Source organism: Homalodisca vitripennis, chromosome 2 (assembly GCF_021130785.1).
Source record: "Homalodisca vitripennis isolate AUS2020 chromosome 2, UT_GWSS_2.1, whole genome shotgun sequence".
NCBI classification, from domain to species: Eukaryota; Metazoa; Arthropoda; class Insecta; order Hemiptera; family Cicadellidae; genus Homalodisca; species Homalodisca vitripennis.
The window spans coordinates 104,144,867-104,161,605 of NC_060208.1; positions in this window are offsets into that span (position 1 = coordinate 104,144,867).

A 16,739-nucleotide genomic window follows, 5' to 3' on the forward strand; every position below is an offset into this window, starting at 1 on the left:
AAAAGTGGTCAGTCAATTTCGTAAAATGATAATGTTTATAATTATGTTCATATTGATTGTAAATGAATTCATTTATTCACTTTCGATATTCATAAAGTTCGTATAAGAATTCCTTTCTCCTCCGTTTCACTCTTTATTTAGTTCATATCATAGCCCATCTTTAGAATAAACTGTCTTGTTAGGAGTCTGGAACAATAAAATTCTTTTCTAAATTACACCATACAGGTAATATTATAATTTACTACTAGCTAAAGTAGTTTTCTTTCCTAACTTAATACGCCAATACATTGAACGATATATTTAAAATAATATTATCATATTATTAGTTATTAACCTATGACTTCCAGTAAGGATTTGAGACATAATAAAGTTATAAGATAAAGGGGACTATCAGTTGCATAACTTTTGGCCTCCAGTATCAGAGTTAGATTAATCCACAACGGTGTTCCTTTTTGCTTGAAATTATACTTGTTAATAATAATATTAACTGCTATGAATATTATAGCTCATGCTAAAATATTATATTTATGTTTTGCTACCTCTGGTATATCTGTCATTTTGAGTTGAATGAAGTTTCTTACTGGTTATGATGAGGTTCCGCAAAGAACTGCAGAAAACCTCAAAGGACAAAATATTATTTAGGATAAAAAATATAATTAATTTTTTTTTCTTCGTACTATTAATGAGGTCACTATTTGGAAAAGGAACCGGAATACGTTTGATAATTTTAGTTTCAAAATCCTCCCAGTTCAAGCGTTTTGAATGACATTTTATTGGAAATATAAGATGTCTTTTCAATTCATCCTGTCTATACTCTGTTTAGATTATATCAATCAAAGTGTCAATTTTTGCAATTCAATTAACCCTAGGATTTCATTGTTCTAAATGTGATTTTTCTCTCCAAAGCTTTGACCAAAGTTACCTATTCGATGATTTTAACTTTATTAAGTTGGGGAAGTTGGCGGAAGCTGAACACAAGTTATACTGAGAAGTGCCTGTCATCATTAAATTCTTAACTCTTGCTGTTAACTAACTGACTTGATCTCGTCAAAGACCACAAAAAGTTTATTGGTGCTTCAATGCTTTGTTGCTGACTGTAATAAATTTCAGTATTCCTTTCTCTTCGAGTATTTAGTGAGCGACTCCATTCCAATGTTTCATTTTGTAAGACCAGAACGTTACTATTAAAATATCGATGATAGTAATAAGAATAAAGGTAAGGTGTAGTTATTTTCACATGAATAAAAATAATCTTCGTATTGAATAAAATACAGTTTACTCCATGCACCAACTGCTGTTTTTTGTTAAAATAACACAAAACATAACCTAATGAAATTTGGTATCTACTCTTTATTCAGGGGTAAATACTAAAATATAAGTATATGCGTTATTAAACAAACCAAAGTCAAAGTCAGACCAAAAACAAAACTCATCCCATCGTTATCAAATTTAGCTAAGTTTTTTACGATCTGTACAAGATCTGGCATTGTAACTCTTATGTTGGTATTGATTGTTTAGAAGGTTTATTGTACAAGTAAATCATATAAACAAAATTTCTTATCCAATATCGATGGCATTTAATAATAATTATTAAATGACCATCGATGAAATGACTATCTACATGAATTATTCATGTCAGTAGTACTACGATATTTCATGTTAAGCACAGGATGCCTGTTAGTATGTTTATCTCAACTGTAGTGTAACTCAGTTCTTCGTAACTTTAAAATGAATCTCCTGTGAAACTTAACAGTAAGTACATAACAACTCATCTTGAACCAGAGTTGCCTTTGAAATGTTAGAGGAGGGGATTAAGCTGTTTACGTTTAGCTTCGATATTCTTAAACAACCAGCTATCAAATTTGCTCCCTTAATGCATACTTCCAATATTTAAATTGTTTTGTGAGTTTTTATTTTGACAATTCTATTACAAGTTTCATTTCGAAGTTGTGTTCTGCTGTGACTCATTTTCCTGTTACCTTATGTTGTGATGGCTTATTGTTTTCACAAACGTGTCTAGATGTTGATTTCTTTTTTATTATGTGAATTGAACATTACCTACATGGAATTCAATAGCATCCAAGTTTTAAGCCAGGGGACAACCCATCTGTTGGATTTCAGTGGATGTATTCTTATACCAACAACACCAAATAACATACTCAACATACAAGGCAAGCTTAAAGATTAAGATTTCTTTAAATAAACATTCTATATATCTTTGAGATATTGGTATCTTCATTTAATGTTTTAAGTGAAGCTCCAGTGCAACCTTGTGCAAATCATACTAAAGCTGAAATAGAGGAAGTAATGCAGAATTTTGTATTTGTTTTAGTGACCATTGCTGATTCTATTAGATTATAATGATGACCTTTAATATTCAATAATAAAGTTTAGGTAATCTCCCTATTTGACGTAGGACAAACCATAGTTTGGGTCACAATGCAAGATGATCTTGAAATTTATATGGGTGCTAAGAAAAAAAAAGAAAAAATATAGTAATTCATTAAATGAATTATTCATAAGGGTTTTTGTTAACTCTTAGTATGATAAACTTGTTAGAGGTATTAAAAGTGAATTCTATATCAGTGGAACATACACAAGTAGTGAATTTGAAATTTGTATAGATTACCAAGCCTCACTGGCAACAAAATATTCTCATCGTTTAATCAGATATGTAAGGGTATTTCCAACTGAAGGGTGGATAAAAATGAATTTTGAATTATTTTCTAAAATGTATTCGATAACTTAATTATAAGTATAAAAAATATAACTATAAATGAATTATAAATCTCTTATAATAGCTACAATATGTTTAATTAATGTAACGATAAACGTTCTATGTGGTGTGATGTCAGGAACAAGCCTAACAATATGACAGTAATATGAGAGCAGTTTGTGATAATTTGACATACACATACTCCTATTGAGTATAATTCCATATGATACCTGTCCTCTAACATTATATTATCCCCACTGATATGTGCACAATAGATAACCCTATGACATTTTTATAATGTGACAGCAACACATGTAATGAACTTACTTTGTTAGATTAGTTAGTAAAAATGCCTCCATGTACATCGGGTCTATCGATTCACCTTTGTATCGGTTTATTTAAGAATCTTGAGTTTAAGGAATTTGTAATGTGATAAGTAAGCTGAAATAATAATACTCATCAAACACTCGTGTTAAAAGAAATACAAAGTTTAAACAGTTTATGTATTGATTGTGAAGACAAAATAAATTATGTATTACAGCATAAAATATATTATTTGGCGTCCCGAACCTTAAGAAACCAAATATAAAATATAAATCCAGTATAATGTTTACAAAATATTTTTTTAAGCAATAATTACTAAAGTATACTGAAGTTGTAATTACAATGTGTATAATTTGTATTGAGTTTAGGATTTCTACAAAATTTCACCTTAACAGTTACAAAAACATGAAATAATTATTTCAAAAACTACGTTAATAAACTTATACAGTTACGTTATAGTTTTAAAATGCTCGTAATTCCCTGACATCAATACATATTATTATAAATACATGTTTGAATTCAATTATTAGATTAATTTTATTTAAAATTCATCTTTGCAAACCATTTTTAATTCATAAACTTAAATTCATATTCTTAAATAGTGGGATGGCATTACAAACATACCGTCCCCGCGTAACAAGCCAATCTAAAACCTGCGCCCGTTCGTCGTAATTGGACTAAAGCACTCATTTCCCGTCCTATAACCTAGTTGTTGGTTTTATATTATTTGCTCATTTCCTCAGTAACCAACATAAAGCTTTTGAAGTTAAGTTAATAAAAGTGTATTTTATGATAAATGTTTTAATATAATAGCATTTTACTACATTAAAATATTACAAATACGGCATAATAACGATGACTTGAGTAAGCACAAGTAAAATATGAAACAATCAACATTGTTTGTGTTTTGCACCGGACCCACTATTCTTCTGTTAGATTTTTTGGTTAGCCGTCACGTGTGTGCTTGGTAAACAAATGTGAAAAGTCTGCATGAGAGATCATAAAGAAGCAAAACTTTAAACTTACTTATTTTGAAAGCACTTGTGATTCGGTTTGTTGTCAACGTAGTACAACAAAGTTTTTAGATATTTCAAACATTTAATACTACTGTTAGTTACTACGTAAGTACATACTTGCTTAGACATATTGATTAAGATGTTATTTGGTAAAACGTATACTCCTGCAGAAATGTTTTATTGCGAAAGATAGCAACAACTTTGACAGTTTATTTTTACGATAAAATTACACAGCATTAGCCTTGGAAAAACATTACTATGTTAAAATCCATCTAGGAAATATTATCTAAATTTCCATTTGCCTGTGCCGCAGTTGGACCTGAAATATTTAATACATAATAAAACATAATGAACGTTAGTCCATACTGTCTCAAAAACTACCGGGTTAAATAGCTGAAACTCATAGAATTTAATTTGAAGCATCATTTCATTCATATGTGCTTCCATACCAAATATTCGAGATATACAGGGTGTTCATGAATTTATCAAAATTCTCAATTTGATTCCTTATGTGAAAATAAATAACAAATGTCTTATAAAGTATGTAAATTCCTATCTCTCCTAATTTACAATATGCCTGTCTGATAGACACAACCTTAGTAAACTTGAGACAAAACATTTTCTATATCAATAAGTTAAAAAACAAGAACTCAATTATACTGTTTTCATCATTAACAGAACACTTTCTGGGGCCAACACAAGACTGATGATGACAATGAATAGGTAGGATTAGGGATCGCACTACACGTTTGGCCGTATTGTGTTGTCCAGTTACTGCAGTAATGGTTTACCGTTGATTAACGGGAAATAGACTGGCCATTATCGGGCATGAGTTAGTATTCTGGTCAATTGAAAAGCTATCGATTGGTCTGACTTGATGAGCTGTACATTAAGAACCAGCTCCTGCAGAATGAAATCTGCATTATTCAATACCGTATTGTATAAACACTTAGTGTATCGGTACAAGTAATCTTAAAATATCTACTTTTAGGGAAGAATCTTTTACTTATGTATTTATCGTTCGTTGCTATGTGCTGGAAACGTACGTTGCTATATTTTAATTCAAGGCCATTTAACGTAGGCGTGGCAAGATTACAACAGCTGTTTGGAATAAAGTACTTCACTCAAATTTAGAAGGATGAAATCCGGAGGCCTAACACGAGTGACGTTATCCGATTTAAGGAAAGTATGATTTAATGAAGTAAGTTACAAGTATGTACTTGTACATAATTACTTTGTTCATCGTGTAATATTATATGTTTAAATTAGATAGACAAATAATCATATTTTTTGGATTCAGTTGCGAGCATCAAAAGGAAAAGAATCAAGCAGCGTACGACTAAAAATATTTGCCTGCCTGTTCATGATTTCACAAAATTTTGCTTGTATTTCAATAACATATTTAGTTACAGCGCTAAGCATAGTACGTAAATTTACAGCATACTAATCTCAGATAATCATAACTACATTATTGATAATAAGCATATTACGTCAGGTACAGTTTTATAATTATGGCAGCGTGAAACCTTTAATACTTAAATTTTAGCAGGCTCATACTAATATACAAATGATTACAGGTAAATTTTTGTACAATATATCACACTTTAATGGCATGATGTTTTTATCATGTAAGACTAGAAGGAGTTCCAAATCTTTGTTCCAATAATCTTATTCATGTATTGTAATATACTATATTTAGCATAGCTATAGATCTACCTTAGTTTTACAACAACACATAACAATTTGCAAAAAGAAAAACATGAAGCAATGTACTAAACCTTTAGATTCCTGTCTATCCGTCTGTATGTGTGTTTTTTTATTAAAAATATATTTATAACAAGTTAAGAGAAATTTATGAAACTTACATATCTTTGATAGACATTTTTAAAAATAAAATATTAAAAGTAACCTTTTACGTACCGTATTTCAAAATGGAAGTTAAATTATTTCATAATCATGTATAAGGAAAGAATGAAACATTATTAAAGAATTATAAAAGCCAATTTTTAACTTAGCAGATCTAGTTCCATCCCAAAAGAATATTCTAGATGTACGGGATCTTGCATGTATTTTTAATAATACATTAGACATATTAATTTTATACATGTATAGCAGATGTCGCTGAGTATAAAAGTTCGTTAGATAAGAATTGGAAAACTATTTTTATAATTCTAGGTAAAAATCAAATTTCAGCACCACATGAAATAGTTTAGGAACTATTCAACATAAACTTATCTTTGTGAGCCTTTAGTATTCGGAATAGAATTCTCCTTCATGTTCATGTTGTTCCGCGGATAGATGGACAGACATCCCTAGGCAGAGTAAAGAGAAGCTATCAGTTTCCTGAGTGACCCACAGCCATTTCCCATGGTTTGACATGCACCAACACAGAACTCATATTTTTCTATTGAGAAATGACGTTTAATGCTAAATTTAAAAGTTCGTAAGTGTAAAAGTTAAAATTTATGTCCATCAAGGTGGGTTACATCGGAGTGAAAAATAAAAGCCTACGTAAAAAGTGACGAACTTGTATGTTTGGGGATACATCTCTACGTAGGCTATGTGTTAACTACATACTAAAATCTCACGAATGTTACGCGTGTTATTAACAACAGTCTACTGACCACTCAGTTTCCTTATAAATGTAATTAATAATTTGTTACTTTTAATTAAATGAAATAATTTATTCTAGTATTTTCTCTTTTCCATCATAGTTACTAATACGACCGATATAAAAACGTCTATGCCAAAGCTCAGCCAAATCCTATGCAGTTTAAGGAATTTGTGATAAGTAAGCTGAAATAATAATACTCATCAAACATGTTTGTTGCATCCAGATCGACATGCAACATCGTCAAACTTAGAGATGTCTACACACCTAGAACCATTTATCTTTATGAAAAATTCAAGTGAAATCGGTCGGTTAGTTTTTGAGATATCTTACACACGGTGAGAATGAAATTAACTTTTCCAGTCCTCGAATGATATACTTCACAAACTCTCGGCCAATAAGCAATATACACATATTCAACATATATGTATTGTCATTTTGTCATTTTGTCATATATGTAATTTGTATATTACAGAAAAGACAAGGCTACATTATAAACTGGTTCATTTCACAGTAAATACATTATGTTTGATTGTAATATCTGTTTAGTCGCTATTCAATACACAGCCCTACACAACTGAGAACATCAAAGGGTGAAATGTTATCAACTGTGAATCATCACTCGCTACATTTACCCTTTACACTGCGCGCCTTCCCGCGAGTTATGCTCGGGTAATATTCATGAAAGCTTTTAAAGGAAAACTGTCTCTCCTTTATAATACATACATCTACTTCTGTATGTCACATCCCTTAGTGCAGTTACTGTACATATTCAGTTAATTATATTTAACATTTTCAGAAAACAAAAATAAATACAATATAGTTGTATAATTAAATATTGTAAAACAGATACATTTAAAAAAATACAAACTTCTTGTTTAATCCTCTAATCTAATCATTTTTTCATCACTAGATGTTAATTATTGTAATATCTGCGTCAATTTATTGGTAAAGGTTTGGAATGAACAAACACACGTGTGATACATGTTTGAGCAAGTGCAAGCGACCCTTAACCTCTTTACCTGGACTTAGCGTTGCAGTTTAGAGGGTTATATAGATCCCTTAAGTTGGATGGTATTAAAAGGAGTTACGAAGGGATACTGAATATTCGTAAGCTAAAAGTTTGTTTTGCCATTTACCAGGTCCAGCTACCACACCTGCGGCTCTAGCGGTTACTGCTGTAAGCTTTCTTAATATGCGGTCACACACGGATACATATGTATAGGCAATTGTTAATACAAAATAATATATATTTTATATTGAAGTTTGAACTTCGAGGATTTTGATGTTTAGGAGTATTATAATTGTAATAAAAAATTAATAAAATATCAATTATTTGTATTACTGACATGAGATTCGGCAACTATACCATAGACACAGTAACACTACAGCATCAAAAAATAAAAAAGAACTACAAACAAATAATACCTAATGAACTAAACATATGTTTTGGTAAAATCTACTTTTATTTGGCGTCTATTTTTAGATTAAATCAATCTTATTTATAATTCAAATAAACTATAAGCAATGATTCTACAAGTTAGAAAAATAATAAAATTTTTAAACGTAGCAACTTGTCAAAATCCGAGCAAAATAAATTTTACTATGAAAAATCTACATATTTAAGAAAACAGCCCAAACACACACAAGACAAACATTCCCATGAGGCCAATAATAAGCGTTTGGTACGTACCTATCTACAAACTATCTAAGTACATAAAGAACAAAATTTAAAGCATAATAAATTCCCACAACATTTCCATTTATTTATTGCTAATAATCTCCAACCCCAAAAATGTATTTGATCTAAACAAAATAGTGGAGAATTATTCAAATAACAGTGCTTTAAAGATTTCTCATGATTATTGACTCGTATTCTTGTGTATGAAAACATAGATTTAGATTTGTGTTACCTGGCGTTATGAAGAATACTCTTCGTATATGAAGGAATTGAGTTTTAAACCTATTCACTACTAAGGTCATTTCCACAATAGTAGTTGATCTAATTCCAGTCGTTTCAATAAATGAAATATTTTTGCTATTGATGTATTCTTATGCATATTTCTATATTTACCAAGCTTTACTTATTTAGCCATATAATTTATGTGACTGATGCCTTGATAATTGACCATAGCTAACGAAAATCAGCACTTTTCTTACCTACTTCCATGGAGCATTCTTTCTCATGTTTAAATTATTCGGAGTATTTCTGCTTTTAAATTATTTATGCTTGAATTAAAAGAAGATCCAGAGTCTTAAAATATAATCAGTATTAATTAGTTTTTGTTAATTTGGTAAGACAATACAAACTGCAATAAAATATATAATGAAATATAATTATTAGACTCGCAAAATACTCTTTTCAAATCAATACTTGTTTAAAACACTAAAATGATTGGACCATTTTGTCCTTAGCCGTAAGGTATATGGGGTTGTCCAAATCATTTATTTAATGAGTTAGATACTCCGTTATATTAACAGCTACGAACGTTAGCAATTAAATATGTTACTTTTACCTGAAAAAGTTTATTTTGCTGTGTACCACAAAGATTTAAACTTAGACATTTGACAGTCACATACGTAACATAGTATGTGAACTTGTTAAAGCATAATATATTATGTAATGAAATATTAAAACAGGCTGTTTCGTTCTTATGGTGACAATATTTAAATATATACACCTATAATGTTAATCACTGGAGAGGCAGAATAGAAAATAACAATAATAACAATTTGTCAATAAATTGTGAAGTAAGTTAGAGGAATAATAGATTAAAACTTAAAAGATGACATAACATATAATATTATTCATTATTATCGATTCTTTCTCACAAGATATTATGGACGAAAATATAAATATCAGTATAGGATAACGTCCTGGGTCAGTGTTATTGGAGGTTTGGAACTGATTATAATCTTACTGCAGAATAGTCTGTAAAGACTGCAGCTGTATTTTACAACAGCCACGTTGCTATTGTTGCCATGGTTATAATAATTAAAAACGTAACAATGTTACTTTTCCATAGAAAATTAATTTTCATATGAAAACTGGCAAATTTGAATAACAATCCACCAAGAAGCTGAACTTTTTGTGCCAAATATTATTTTAATTTCAAATAAATCACAGACCTTATACTGCATTTATATATCAATCTTGAAGTAACTCTGAATGCAAGATTTTATATCACGGTGAGTGCACGTGCTTGTTGGGCTCCAACTCTAAAGACAGTTTTTGGTTTGTTAGTATACTTATTCTTTATAAACATTTATATATATATATATATATATATATATATATATATATATATATAATTCTAATTATAATATAACAATGACCGTGTAAAGTATGTAACATTCACCTGACGAAATAAGTATTTCCATTTATTTATTTAAATTATCGGAATTGAAAATAATGTTAAATGCGTATGTTATTTTACGACATTGACAATTTAATATTTACTATATTTACTAGTACTAAGGTTCAATACACACCCACAAAGAATGTATTGCGAGTACGCAATACGTACTGGTCGCTGGATTTACGCTATGAATCCATGTCAGAGAATTGTAGTCTCCAATAAATCCTTCACTATTATGTCATATATAGTATTAATTAACATTTCAAGCTCCTTGTCTGATCACAGGAGTATTCTACGGTGAACAATCTTTGTAATCATTATTCCTGACATGGATTGTTAAGCCCTCCAGGAACTACGATTGAAACTTATATTGTGAAATTTTCATAAATAGGAACGGAAAATAATTTCTTTTGTAAGGTATTATTTTCATTAGCATGTTTCAATTATTTTGCACACAAATTAGAAATTACCTTTAGTCACAGAATATTGTAATTTTATTATTTTCCTATGCACTAAACGTAATCTAACATACGAATACTATTTGACCTTAAGTTTCTTAATCCAGTCAGAGCGAGTATAAATAATTGTTAATTAAAATTAATGTTTTTACTCATAACTTATACTAAACTACGTTCCACTGCCGTGAAGATTCTGTGTTTTAGTAAAATTAAGTTATAGTTCCCCGCCATTAAACATAACCTTAATCTGCTTGGAGGTAAATCACTAACAGCTGTTCCTGCCACTGTACAGTTGTACCAACCTAAGTAAATCTAAACTGAAACATAGAGTTATTTTCCGACTATACGCAGTTTCAGCTCGTATATTCTCGATGTAAAATATAACCTTGACATATCAATTACCAACCTTCATGAACTGCAATAAACATCCAAGGATAAGCGCTATTTTAAATAGAAGATAGAATTAATTTGTTTTTCTTCGTACCACATATGAGGTCGCTATTCAAAGAAAAAGAACCGGAATACGTTTGAAAATTTGAGATTCAAAATGCTCTCAGTTCAAGCGTTTTGAATAACATTCATATTATAAATAAAAGTTGTCTTTTCAATTAATGCTGTCTTTACTTTTTTGTACACACTGTTCAGATTATATCAGTCAAAGTATCAATTTGTGTAATTCAGTTATCCCTCGGATTTGGTTGGTCGAAACGTGATTTTTCTCTCAAAAGTTACCAATTTAATGGTTTTAACTTTATTAAGTTGGGGAAGTTGGCGGAAGCTGAACACAATTGAGAAGTGCCCGTCATCATTAAACTCTTAACTCTTGCTGTTAACTATCTGACTTGATCTCGTCAAAGACCACAAAAAGTTTCACAATGCTTTGGTGCTGACTGTAATAAATTTCAGTTTTTCTTTCTCTTTGAGTATTTAGTAGTATAGCGACTACATTCCCATTTCTATTTTATAAGAATAGAACAATACTAATTCTTATGTTCATTTATATTTTCATAACAACGTTAAGTTATTAGCCTTCATAAACACCGTTTAAATTTTGATAATAGTAATAAGAATAAAAGCAATCTTGTTTAGAAAGTTTTAGTTAAATTGACATGAATAACTATGAAAATATCCTTCATATTAATATAAATATAGTTTACTTCGTGCAACAACAAACAGTTTTGTTTTTGTTGGTATCTGCTCTTTGTTCAGGGGTAATTAATAAATTTAAGTATATGCATTACTAAAAACAAACTACAGTCAAAGTCAAGCCAAAAACGAAACTCATCACATTGTCAATAAACCATAAACAACTATATATATAAAGAAATCTATATCAAGTATTCAAGTATTTAGATTATTCGAATGGTCAGTTGAATAAATAATGAACATATATTTTTAATGGGACTAGTACGAATAATACAGTAGAATATCATAAATCGTCTCATATTTGGTAACCATAATTAATTTCTCGAGAGTTGGTAGCATCATGGTAACAATGCGATAACTAGGTGCTTAATTTTATTGATGTCAATTACTAATATCCTGACTACTGACGTCCGCTACATTCAGTATCCGTGGAGTATTTTATCTGTTGCTACCTCTTTAGTATAAGACAGTATATTGAACACCAAGAGCAAATTACATATATTTGAGTGCTAAAACGTTAACTACCCTAACAATTCTTAATTATTCTTAAACTCCAAATGAGCAGACCCGTTGAAATGTACTGACAATATAGATATCCGGTTTATTTAAGGATTCAATGTTGGAAGCTGGTACCGGTTGCATGAGCTTTTTTCAAATTTCGCAAAGTTTTTTATGAACTGTACAAGATCCGGCATCGACTATTATGTTGATAAACATTGTTTATAAGATTTATTGTACAATTAAACAATTTAAACAACACTTCTTATCCAATATCAATGGTCATTTAATAATGTCATGTCAATATTACTACAATATTTCACGTTAAGCAGGATGCTTGTTAGTATGTTTATCTGAACTCTAGTGTTACTCATTTGTTCGTAATTTTAAAATGAATTTCCTGTGAAATTTAAAAGTGAGTACATAAACTAAACATGTCAACAGGTTAGTTACCAACAGCTTTACATAACTTTACAAACCTAAATATAAACTTACATTCAAATAACAAACTGACTGTTTCGAGTTTCTGTACACAGAAATTCCTGTTGTTTAAATACAGGATGGCGCATATGTCAGTTTCCCCAGAAGAGAAATTTAAACGCGTTATAGGTTAATTGAAACAACATAAAACACTTTTAGGCAAGAAAACAAATTCATTATATGAAATTACTTACATATTATACCATAAAATGTTATAACAGTTATTCGAAATGTCCGCCTAGATTTTGTATACACTTCATACAAGGAGTAAGAACAGAATCACACATTTTTACCAATAAACGTTTATCGTTACTAACAAGTAGTATGTTACAAATGCATTTCTATTTACGTTTCTGAGTTCGTCAAGATTTTGCTGTTTTGAAGCATACACATTTGCCTTTATAATACCCTACAGTGAAAAATCACATAGGATCAGGTCTGGTGAGTGCGCAGGCCAATCGAATGTACCACGGTGACCAATTCATTCATTAAATGAGTTATTTAAAAAATATCGAACTTGGATACAGAAATGTGCTGGGGCACCATCTTTTTCCAGATGAGCGAATGAATATTGCAAACAGGTTTGTTTCTGAGCTCGGCAACAGCTACTTCTTGCAGCAACCGTAAGTAACTTTATGATTTAACATTTCCTCGAAGAAAATAAGGAACTATCGGTGTAGTACTCGAAATAACTCCCCATACTATAACACCCGGCACATTGAGTTCTGCTTGGATTATGTTATGAGGATTTACATCCGACCAGTGCACGTAGTTATGCCAATAAATTCGCCCAATTAGTTTGAAACATGCCTTATCACACCACAAAATTGATAGCAAAAATCTCTGAGTGGATAGTTACCGTTACACAGAATTCCATCCGCCTATCAGAATCATCTTGGAGAAGCGCTTGGAGTAAAGATGGACGTTATGGTTTAAATTTGATTTTTTTTTACATTCTTTGCACGCTTCTTTTTGATATTTCTAGTACAGCAGGTCCCTTACGAGTCTATTTACTGGGACTGGCTACAAAAGCTTGAGCATCTGTCTGCAGGATTTTACGTTGCAAATTCATCGCGGATGACCACATATCAGGGTATTTAAAACGCTTCCTGTGTTTTCACCCTTCTTATTTAATTTCCTTATATACTATTGAGTGGGTTTCGCGACACCTGGATATTTACCATTAAATTATTATAGTAGTATTTTTATTATGCTTCCACCACAACTGAAGGATGTAAACTCGTTGTTGGATTGTAAACATTTTAAAAATACACACAAACAAATTACACGCAAATAGCGTCACATTACAATACCCACTGGAACAGACGAGAATGAACTTACTCCCTGTTGCTGCCAACTTAACGTTGTTACCGACCAATCGAAACAAAATATTCCAGTTTATGGGGAAACTTACATATGCACCACCTGGTATTAGTAACGTCTGCGGAAAAAACGTTCTTTGAGAGGTTTTGAGAGGTACGTTAGTAACTATAAAAGTTTATCAATTTTCAAACCAGTGGATTGCCTGAATATTATTTGCGGAGCTTACTGGCCTTGTAATAATAAATGAGTTTCTATGTGGAAAGAAGCCGTATTTTTCTTTGATTGATGCTGGCATAAAATATAATAAAAATTGGGGTTAGAATGCTGAGAATATTACCACAAATATATTTAAATAGTAAAATAGTGACTTATAATTTCATGTATTACAGTAGTTATCGCAACATAACCGGATCAAGCAACATAGCATGGCTGCTGCTTGGATGGGTGACCGCTAAGTGATTCTGTCCTCACAAGCAGCCCGCCTGCCCGGCCATTGGTGGTTCTGTGTCTGTCAGACCGAGAGTATTTTTCACTGTTTTTCACAGAATAAGTGCTTATTTTGCAGTAAATCATGTTGAATAAAAAATGTTTTTTTCTGAATTATTGATGCCTAGTGGATTGAACGTTTAAAATTTTTTTTAACCACTCTGAACCATTAAACGTTCTTGAACAAGACCGCTAGTTTGAAATATGTTGCACAATCTCAAAACTACCTGTTAGCATATATCTCCAAAAGAAGAAGAGAAATGGATAAAGGCTTCATATGGTGAATTATGAATCCGTCTTTACAATTTGAATAGGGTATTTGGCTAGATTATTTGGACCAAAGTTATAATTGGGAATAGCTAATTTTTTACCATTGTGACATTATTCTCAATAGTCTCACCAGGTGCACAATCGAGTGTACTGTAAACTGGAGCTGAATTCAACATTTCAAAATTAATCACCCCTTCTCACTATACCTACTTTATGTGTAAAAATACTTGATTTCACTACGTGCCTATACATCGTGTCTAAAAAATCGTATTGCAGAATATAGTTTCATTTTGTAAGTTAGAAACGTTTTTATAAGGTCTGTTAAATTATTTTAAGTTTTACTGAAAATATTAAATTAGCCACCTTTACATAAATTACTTTTAAATTAATTCCAAAGATTTGTTTTCTAAAATTTAGCTAAAATCTAGCTCAATATACTTTCAGCACTTTGTCAGACTGGCTTTGTAATCACTTGACCCATTTTACAAAAGTTTTTTAAAACGACATATCAGTGTTTTTATTTTCTATAAACGTAATGTGAAACTGTCTTAAAACAAACGCAACACTGACATGTATAAAATCTGTATACCATTTAAGCAAAAGGGAAATAAAAAACAATCACACAGCCAAATACTATATCTTTGTCGTAATGTATTGAATGACTATCCTTTAAATTCTCCCTAAATGAGTATGACTAACACCTTCACAACCTCGAGATATTTCAGCCTTGTTGAGGATATGTAATGTTAACCTATTCAGTTAACAGATGTTAAGCTATCATACCACCAGATGTGTTAGAAGTTCACAAAACGGCTAGAACACACATGTGACCACAGTAAATTTTAAACCATGGTAAGTCAACAAAAACTAGTTCAAATGATATTATAAAACATGTCTACTTTGAATTTATGTTACACTATATTATTCTAAAGGTTAAAACGTTTTAAATACTTAAAGATATTATACACTTTTAATATACGTTTGTATAGTCTAGACTACAAATCTGATTTAAATATAAAATTACGAGGAATTATTCACATAACAAGTCAACAAATTATATTTTTTTCTATAGTGTAATGAGGTCTAGTCAGGTATATATTACGCATTAGGTATATACTGGGGTTTTGTTTTGACATATGTAAATTGGTCCTGCATGTTCCAGCCTCTACACATGCAAATGCATTCTCTGGCCTTTATAACACGGAGAATATAAAGTGCTCGTGTCCAGGTGACGTCGTAAACAACGAAGAGCTGAGACTCTACATACTCTGAATCGTGTTCTGAAAACACTATCTCATTCTGTGAATACTTCTACCCCATACATATAATATAAATGCGCTTATGTCCAGGTGACATCGTAGACAACGCAGAGCTGAGATTCTGCATACTCGGAATCGTGTTCTGAAAAGACTGTATGTCATTCTGTGTACACTTCTACCCCATACATATAATATATAAATGCGCTTATGTCCAGGTGACATCGTAGACTACGCACAGCTGAGATTCTGCATACTCGGAATCGTGTTCTGAAAAGACTGTATGTCATTCTGTGTACACTTCTACCCCATACATATAATATAAATGCGCTTATGTCCAGGTGACATCGTAGACTACGCACAGCTGAGATTCTGCATACTCGGAATCGTGTTCTGAAAAGACTGTATGTCATTCTGTGTATACTTCTACCCCATACATATAATATAAATGCGCTTATGTCCAGGTGACATCGTAGACAACGCAGAGCTGAGATTCTGCATACTCTGAATCGTGTTCTGAAAACACTGTATCTTGTTCTGTGTATACAAATTTAAATGGCCTGTACAACTTTCTTTCAAACTTTCATATAGGCATTTTTAAACGTTCGTTGCAAGAAAATGTTATGCACCAGTTTTCAAATAATGTCGTGATTATTCAGTAGTAACCCTCGTATATAATTTACCACTGGGGAAACATAAAATGATCATAAACATAACCTACCTCAAAATTTTTTTCTGTAAACTTTTCAACTCCTTCATTACTAATGATTATATTATTAAGTTTATATCTTATCCG